The 9,574-nt window shown below is 43.3% G+C and overlaps 1 non-coding gene across 1 annotated transcript; it reads left to right on the top strand.

Annotated features, from left to right (window-relative positions):
• Positions 1 to 4,288: 4,288 nt before the first annotated feature.
• Positions 4,289 to 4,361, top strand: trnaf-gaa (transfer RNA phenylalanine (anticodon GAA)). Its single transcript has one exon. It is a non-coding gene; the product is annotated as a tRNA-Phe (tRNA).
• The last annotated feature ends 5,213 nt before the right edge of the window (positions 4,362 to 9,574 follow it).

Here is a 9,574-nt window from a genome sequence, read left to right as displayed (position 1 = left end):
CTAGTCTGTGAGTTGCTATTTGCTGATGATGCTGTGCTGACATCCCATAATGAAGTTCAGTCACAGCAGCTTGTAGATCGGTTCTCCCTGGCCTGCAAAGAGTTTGGACTGACAATCAGCATCAGGAAGATGAAAGTTACAGGCCAGGACGTAGAGACTCCACTTTCCATCAACATCTGCAACCTCACTTTGTAGGTTGTCAACAGCTTCACATGCCTTCAATCAACAATCACCAGCAATCTGGCCCTTGATGCTGAAATCAGCACCAGGATTGCCAATGCTGCAGCTGTCATGTCAAAGTTGAGAAGACAAGTGCGAACCGACAGCAAACTGACCGAAAATACAAAGCTCCACGTGTACCAGGCTTGTGTTCTCAGCACCCTCCTTTATTGTAGAGAAGCATCAACAACTTATACAAGCCAAAAAAAGCGGCTGAACAGCTTCCACCTCCACTGCCTCAGATGGAGAGTGGGCATCTCCTGGCAGGACAGAGTGCCGAATGCGGAAGTACACCAGCGTGCAGGGATCCGCAGCATGTTTGCCCTCTTGAGTCAGCGGTGACTCTGTTGACTGGGCCAAATGGATGACGGTCACATTGCCAAAAACATGCTCTATGGTGAGCTTGCTATCAGCATGAGATCAACAGGTCAGGGAAAAAAATCAAGTCCTTTGGAGAGGTTTGAGTTAATTCAGGAGAGTGGGCATGGATTTATCAATGGGAGTTCATGCATGACGAATCGAACTGCATTTGTTGATAAACTATCTGAGAATACTGATGAAGGGAATGCAGTGGATGTTGTTTATATGGATATTACGAAAGCATTTTATAAAGTACCACATAAAAGGGTGGTTAACAAAATTGGGGTTCATGGATTAGGAGGGTCAGTGTCCATTTGGATAGTAAATTGTTTTAAAGACTGAAAACAGCGAGTCATATTAAATGGTTCTTGGTCAGACTGGAGGATAGTCGACAGTGGTGTTCCCCAAGGGTCAGTGCCAGAACCACTGCTTTTTTTGCTGAAGGTAAGTGACTTGGATCTTGGAATACAGAGTGGAATCTCAAAATATGCCGATGACACCAAACTTGGAGGAGTGGCAAAGAGTGAGGATGATATGAACTGCCTGCAACAGGACAGTGATAGGCTAGCAGAATGGGCAGACAGGTGGCAGATGGAATTTAATAGTGACAAGTGTGAGGTGATGTATTTTGGCATAAGGAATAGGGAGAGGCAATATATACTTAATGGCACAGTTATAAAGAGTGTGCTGGAATAGAGGGACTTGGGGTTCATGTGCACCGATCTTTGAAGGTGGCAAGACATATTGCGAGAGTGGTTAGCAAAGCATATGGGATCTTGGGCTTTATAAATAGAGGCATTGAGTACAAAAGCAGGGTTGTTATGCTGAATCATTATAAAACTCTGGTTAGGCCCCAATTGGAGTGTTGCTTCTAGTTGTGCTCAGCAGACATTAGAAAGAATGTGAGGGTCCTTGAGAAGATGCAGAGGCGATTTACCAGAATGGATCCAGGGATGGGAGATTTTAGTTACAAGGTTAGGTTGGAAAAGCTAGGATTATTCTGCCTTTCTCAAAGGAGATTGAGTGGAGAATTGATAGAGCTGTATAACACCTCTAGAGAACAGGCCATCCGAGACTGGGTATTGTGTAATGAGAAAGGATTAGTTAACAATCTTGTTGTGTGGGGTCCCTTGGGGAAGTGCGCCCATAATATGATAAAATTCTTCATTAAGATGGAGAGTGAGAGAGTTGATTCCGAGACTCGGGTCATGAATCTAAACAAAGAAAACTATGAAGGTATGAGGCGGGAGTTGGCTATGATAGATTGGGGAACGTTACTTAAAGGGTTGACAGTGGACAGGCAATGGCTAGCATTTAAAGAGCGCATGGATGAATTACAACAATTGTTCATTCCTGTCTGTGCAAAAGTAAAACAGGAAGGGTGGCTCAACTGTGGCTTACAAAAGAAATTAAGGAAAGCATTAGATCCAAGGAGGAGAAATATAAAATGGCCAGAACAAGCAGCAAACCTGAAGATTGTGAGCAGTTTGGAATTTAGCAGAGGAGGACAAAAGGATTGATTAAGAAGGGGGAAATAGAGTACGAGAGTAAGCTAGCAGAGAACATAAAAACTGACTGTAAAAGCTTCTATAGGTATGTGTAGAGAAAACGATTAGTGAAGACAAATGTGGGCCCCTTACAGTCAGAAACGGGGGAATTTATAATGGGGAACAAAGAAATGGCAGACCAATTAAATACATACTTTGGATCTGTCTTCACAAAGGAGGATACAAATTATCTCCCAGAAATGTTGGGGAACATAGGGTCTAGTGAGAAGGAGGAACTGTATGAAATCAGTATTAGTAGGGAATGTTTGGGAAATTGATGGGATTGAAGGCCGATAAATCCCCAGGGCCTGATAATCTACATCCCAGAGTACTTAAGGAAGTGGCCCTTGAAATAGCAGATGCATTTCTGGTCTTTTTTCAAAATTCTATCGACTCTGGAACAGTTCCAATGGATTGGACGGTAGTTAATGTAACTCCACTATTTAAAAAAAAGAGGCAGAAAGAAAACAGCGAATTATATACCGGTTAGCCTGACATCAGTCGTGGGGAAAATGCTGGAGTCCATTATAAAAGATGTAATAGCAGAGTGCAATAATAACTCGTCTCCACCCCTAGTATTTCTAAATCCCACACATTCACTATAATGTGAACAATTATTTCCTGTTGTGTCTCTCTCAGATTTGGAAACTTCACTGTATTGGAGTGAGGTGACATCTACTGGCGGGAAGCAAGAACTGCAATCAAGCAGCAGAAACTCCACAGTCTGTCAGGGTGAAAGAAACATTGCAATGTGAGGAAACAGCGAAGTGGTTTGATTGGGTAGATGGAGACATGATTCCACTTGTGGTGGTGTCTGAAGCAAAGGCCAGAAATACAAAATTGTCATTAATAAAAGAAATGAGGAATTCATGAAAAATGTAGCAACGTAGTGAATGGTTAGAATGTGGATAGAATAGAAAGTGAGATTGGATGGACAGAAGCAGTCTGAAAGGATGGCTGAAACAAAAGGTGAGTGCCCTGAAACGTTAACTGTGTTTCTCACAGCACAGATGCTGCCAGAGCTGCTGAACATTTCCAGCACTTTCTGTTTTTATTTCAGCATTTGCAGGATGTTGCTTTGATCTGAAAAAAAATGGATGATTGGCTGGGGGGTTCCAGTGAAATTCCACAGCAGCTAATAAAGCCTGAACTGTCAGTGGCTCGTTGGTCTCGGGGTATGATTCTCGCTTTGGTAGTATGGTTAATTAACATGCGAGAGATCCTGGGTTCAAGTCCCGGACGAGCCATGGTCTGTTGGCATTTTTAGATTAAGGTTATCTATTGGTTTCAGCCTTGCAGAAGGTGGAATTGACTTCCATGCGGAGCTGGCTTGAGGACCAGACAACTGGATTCAAAGAGCTTGTCGACAAAATTGTAATTAACGAAATGTCCAGATAGCCAAGTGGGAATGTAAAGTTGTTGCTGCAATTGTGACCTGACTCCAAAAACAACAGGACTGGGTTCTGGACTGGAATGGAATGGAATTCTTCAGTGTTTCTGTTGTTTGGCTTGCATTGACTCATCGATTTTCTTGTTTTTCACTTTGTCGATGCCTTTGAATAATTGTGGATCCTTCTTCAGGGTGTCTTCTTTCACCAGGTAGTTCTGACCTCTGATGATGTTGATTGTAATCAGCTTCAATTCGCTGATAGTTTTGGAAGTGAGCAGATTTCCTTTGCTTGAGTCGACAACATGGAACTCAGTCTGACATGTGGACCCATGGGAGGATTTGAATGCCACCCCTGCGTTGGAGTTGCATCCATCCAATAAGAGACCGAGTAGAAGTGACAGTTCTGTCAGTCGAATATGAGACTTTTAATGGCAGGGTTGTGAGTTTGAGTGCCATTCTGTTTTTCTCTTTTGTAAGGCTTCATGAGCAGAGAGTACAGGAGTGTTTGAAATGAGCAAATCTAACTTTGATTCAGGACTCTTACCTCTCAGCAGCATCTCACTATGAAAGATTGTATTTGATCTCATTTCATTCTCAGCTCGGGGTCTGTGCGGCTCAGTGGCACTTCTGGCTGTCTCCCGCTTCACAATCCATCAGTACTGAGAAAGCAATGGGGAATATTACTCACATGTTGTGTTCTTTAATTTTTTGGAAAACTTGAATGTATGTATTTTCTTCCAAAACAAGGACACCAAGCCACTGTTAATGTAGGGCTGAAATAGCTCAGCTGGGAGAGCGTTAGACTGAAGATCTAAAGGTCCCTGGTTCAATCCCGGGTTTCAGCAATTTCGCTTCCTTATGCGTCTATTGCCTTGGTTCTGATTTTCCGGTTGCACAATTTACTTTGAAATTATTTACCAAGCACCAGTGGATTGAATTTGAGAAACAACACAGAGTCATTTACAGCACAGAAGGTGGTCATTTGGCCTTTCACGTCCATGCTGGCTCTCCCCGGAGCAATCTAGTCAGTTCCACTCACCACCTCGATCCCTTTCCTCCTGCAAGTTTCTTTCCTTCAAGTATCCATCTAATTTCCTTTTCAAATCATTGATTGTCTCTGCTTCCACCACACTCGTGGGCCAAGACATTATCACCCACAACATAAAAAATTCCACCTCATCAAGGATGGGAAATACTTACATGTTCTATATTTGCTTATTCTCTATTTCTATGAGAATAGACTGACAGTCAACATGAAAGGAAACCCAAAAATCTTCGAGCAGCATGTAAATGATAAGTGGGTAGTAAGAGGTTCAGTCGGGCCTATTCGGGACAAAAAGGATAATATAAGCTTAGAGGTGCAGGGCAATGTTAATCTACTTAATGAGTACTTTGTATCAGTGATCACTAAGGAAGTGGAATTTGACAAAATATCAGTCGAAGTGAAGAGAGCAGAGTCAATGGAGAGGGTACAAATTGAGAGAGGGAGGTACTAAAAAGGCTGGCTGTGCTTAGGGTAGATAAATCACCTGATCTGGACGGCTGGCATCCCAGGTTGCGAAAGGAAATGCGGATGCAGATAATGGAAGAGTTTGCCATAATCCTCCAATCTTCCCTGGATACGGGGGAGGTGCCAGAGGATTAAACAGTGGCAAATGCGACGCCCTTATTCAAGAAAGGGTGTAAGGACAGTCCGGCTAACTACAGGCTAGTTAGATTAACAGCAGCGGTGGGTAAGGTTTTAGAAAGAATAATCAGGGTAAAAAATCAACAGTCACTTGGATAGGTTCGAGTTAATTGAGTGGAGTGAGCATGGATTTATAAATGGGAGTTCATGCTTGACTAATCTAACTGCTTTTTTTGATGAACTAACAGAGCAGGTTGATGAAGGGAATGCAGTGGATGTTGTTTATATGGATTTTAAGGAAGCGTTTGACAAGGTACCACATAAAAAGGGGGTTTACAAAATTGAGGTTCGTGGTACAGGAGGGTCAGTGTCCAATTGGATAGAAAATTGGTTGAAGGACAGAAAACAGCGAGTCTTATGAAATGATTCTTTGTCAGACTGGAGGATAGTCGACAGTGGTGTTCCCCAAGAGTCAGTGCTAGAACCACTGCTTTTTTTGCTAAAGATAAATGACTTGGATCTTGGAATATTGAGTAGAATCTCAAAATATCCCGATGACAACAAACTTGGAGGAGTGGCAAACAGTGAGGATGATATGAACTGCCTGCAACAGGACAATGATAGGCTAGCAGAATGGGCAGACAGGTGGCAGATGGAATTTAATAGTGACAAGTGTGAGGTGATGTATTTTGGCATAAGGAATAGGGAGAGGCAATACTTACTTAATGGCACAGTTCTAAAGAGTGTGCTGGAATAGAGGGACTTGGGGTTCATGTGCATCAATCTTTGAAGGTGGCAAGACATATGGCGAGAGTGGTTAGCAAAGCATATGGGATCTTGGGCTTTATAAATAGAGGCATTGAGTACAAAGCAGGGAAGTTATGCTGAACCATTATAAAGCTCTGGTTAGGCCCCAGTTGGAGTGTTGCTTCCAGTTTTGCTTACCACACTTAAGAAAGAATGTGAGCGTCCTTGAGAGGATGCAGAGGAAATTCACCAGAATGGATCCAGGGATGGAGGATTTTAGTTACAAGGTTAGGTTGGAAAAGCTAGGGCTGTTCTGCCTGTGTCAAAGGAGAGTGAGGGGAGAATTGATGGATGTGTTTTCGGCTGTGACAGTTTTAATTAAGTTGGCAAGGAAACATTGTTCCCGTTAACTATTGGTACAAGGACTCTTCTTTCTTTTTTTTTTTTTCTTTTGGGCCTCCTTATCTCGAGAGACAATGGATACGCGCCTGGAGGTGGTCAGTGGTTTGTGAAGCAGCGCCTGGAGTGGCTACAAGGACTAGGGGACACAGATTAAAGGTTTTGGACAGGAGGTACAGGGGGAATGTGCGCAATAACTTTTTTACACTGATTGGTGATGATCTGTAACTCGCTGCCCACGAGGGCGTTGGAAATGGAGACAATCGAGGATTACAAAAGGAATTTGAATGGGCACTTGAAGGAAATAATTTTACAGGGCTATGGGGATCGAGCAGACAAGTAATAACTCGTCTCCACTCCTGGTATTTCTAAATCCCACACATTCACTATCATGGGAACAATTATTTCCTGTTGTGTCTCTCTCAGATTTGTAAACTTCACTGCATTGGAGTGAAGTGACATCTACTGGCAAGAAACAAGAACTGCCGTGATGAGATCAGCCATGATTGTATTGAATGGCAGAGCAGGCTCGAGTGGCTGACTTGCCGACTCCAGCTCCTCGTTCTTATGTTCATCGAATCATACAGCACAGGAGGCCATTCGGCCCCATTGTGCCTCTGCTGACTCTCTAACAAAAAGATGCAATTAGTCCAACCCCCTGCCTATTTCCCCATAATCCTGGAGAATTTCACTTTGAAATATTTGTCCAATTCCTTCATGAAAGTTATAATTGAATCTGTTTCCACCACCCTGTCAGACAATTCATTCCAAATCCGAATCAGTTACTGGGTAAAAAGATCTCTCCTCACCTCCCCTTGACATTTTTGGCCGATTATTTTAAATCTGTGTCCTCTGGTTACTGACCCCCAGGACAGTGGAAACAGTTTCTCCCTCTCGACCCTATGAAAATCCTTCATGATTCTGAACACCTCTATTAAATCTTCCCTTAACTTTCTCTACTCTGAGGAGAACAATCCCAGCTTCACCAGCCTGTCCAGAGAACTGACACCCCTCATCTCTGGTATCATTCTAGTAAATCTCCTCTGAACTGTCTCAGAAGCTTTGATGTCCTTTCTAAAGCCTGGTGTCCAGAACTGGACACATTACTCGAGCTGAGATCGAGCCAGCGACGCCCACATCCCACGAACGAATAATAAAACACTCCCTAACCAGTCCCCAATTCTTAAGCATTTATCGACGCTCCCTGCCCAGTCCCCAAATCTTATTCATTTAGAAACGCTCCCTGCCCAGTCTCCAACTCGTATTCAATTTTACAAACTCCCTGCACAGTCCCCAGTTCTTATCCATTTACAGACGCTTCCTGACCAGTCCCCAATTCTTATCCAATTACAGACGCTCCCTGACCAGTACCCAAATTTTATTCATTTAGAGACACTCCCTGCCCAGTCCCTAATTCTTACCCATCTACAGACGCTCCCTGACCAGTACCCAAATCTTATTCATTTAGAGACGCTCCCTGACCAGTAACCAAATTTTATTCATTTAGAGACGCTCCCTGCCCAGTCCCCAATTCTTATCCATTTACAGATGCTCCCTGACCAGTACCCAAATTTTATTCATTTAGAGACGCTCCCTGACCAGTACCCAAATTTTATTCATTTAGAGACGCTCCCTGCCCAGTCCCCAATTCTTATCCATTTCTCGACGCCGTTTCGGGAAGCCTCACCGGGAAAAGCTTCACCACTGCCATCCGCAGGGATACAGATGGGATTGTTCCATGTTATTGTGGCCCTGAGGCCCTGCTCCAGCTGTGTGAGCCAACAAAGTCTTCTCGCACTTTGTGAATATTCCGCTCCAACTCCGAACCCGCAGCTCCAGCTGCTGACAGAGCTGTCTCTACTGCGCCTGCGCGCCCCGCTCCTGTCACAGATCGGGCGGATTCTAGGCCGCTGAGCATTCTGGGTACCACACCTGTCATTAATGCTATTCTTTCAGCTGAAAGGTTTTATTACGTACATTTCATGACCTGGAATCGTCGTGAGTGTTTTCTTTTGCACCTGTCAATGCCTGGGAGGATAGAGTCAGCTTCACTTTGTAGCCATGAGTTTCTGGTGTGAGAAAGTGATGTTTAACTCAGTATATTTCAGTTTTTGGTCTGTGACTGTGGGTATTATTCAGTACCTGTTTGTTTCTGCTATTGCTCTGTGAGTTTCACCACATATCTTTCAACAACTTGTATGTGAGCATCAGCTTTTGTCGAGATCTATCAGTTTCTGAGAAGTGAGAAAGGGTTTGATTCTATGCCTATCAGTTTCTGTTACATGCATGTGTCTTGAATCTGCACCTCCTCTGAGTGTGTCTTCGTCTCTGTACTTGTAGGTGAGTATGTGGTTTGCTTTGTATCTCTCAGTCTTTGAAGTGTGAGCCTGGGTTTGTACCTAATTTCCTTTGTACCTTGCAGTTGGGATATGAAAGAAAGAATTTTACACGTTACCTGCCAACTGCTGCAACGTGACTGTGGGTTTCACACTGTATCTGTCAATTTCTTGTCTGGTAATGCGAATTTTACAGTGTACCTGTCAGTTTCTAGTCCAGGACTGATTGGTTTTACTCTGTCCCTAGCATTCGCTGGTATGTTAGTGTGGGGTTTACATTGTACCTGTCAGTTTCGTGTATGTGAGTGTTGAATTCACTCTGAAAAGAATCATAGATCATAGAATAGTTACAGAACAAAAGGAAGCCATTCAGCTCATTGTACTTGTGCTGCTTCTCTGCACGAGCAACTCAGCTCATGCCACAGACTCATGTATTCCATGAAAACATGCAATTTTTTTCACTTCAGATAATTATTTTATACCATTTTGAAAACCATGGTTGAATCAGCCTCCATCACACTCTCGAACAGTGCATATCAGATCTTAACAACTCGCTGTGCAAAAGAAGTTTTTCCTCATGTTGCCTTTGGTTCTTTTGCCATTCACCATAAATTGGTGTCCTCTGGTTACAGAGCCGTGAATAATATTCCCCATTGCTTTCTCAGCACTGATGGATTGTGAAGCAGGAGACAGCCAGAAGTCCCACTGAGCCGCACTGACCCCGAGCTGGAAATGAAATGAGATGAAGTTCAATCTTTCACAGCGAGATGCTGCAGAGAGATGAGTCCTGAATCAAAGTGAGACTTTCTCATACTTTTGCTGAATTTCATTTCAAACACTCCTTGTACTCTCTGCTAATGAAGCCTTAAAAAAGGGAAAAACAAAATGGCACTCAAACTCACCACCCTGAAATTAAAAGTTTCATGTTTGACTGACTGAACTGTCACTT

Source organism: Heterodontus francisci, unplaced genomic scaffold (assembly GCF_036365525.1).
Source record: "Heterodontus francisci isolate sHetFra1 unplaced genomic scaffold, sHetFra1.hap1 HAP1_SCAFFOLD_59, whole genome shotgun sequence".
Classification (NCBI taxonomy): domain Eukaryota; kingdom Metazoa; phylum Chordata; class Chondrichthyes; order Heterodontiformes; family Heterodontidae; genus Heterodontus; species Heterodontus francisci.
The sequence above is the reverse complement of the archived record's forward strand: the minus strand, read 5'-3'. Positions and strand labels throughout refer to the sequence as shown.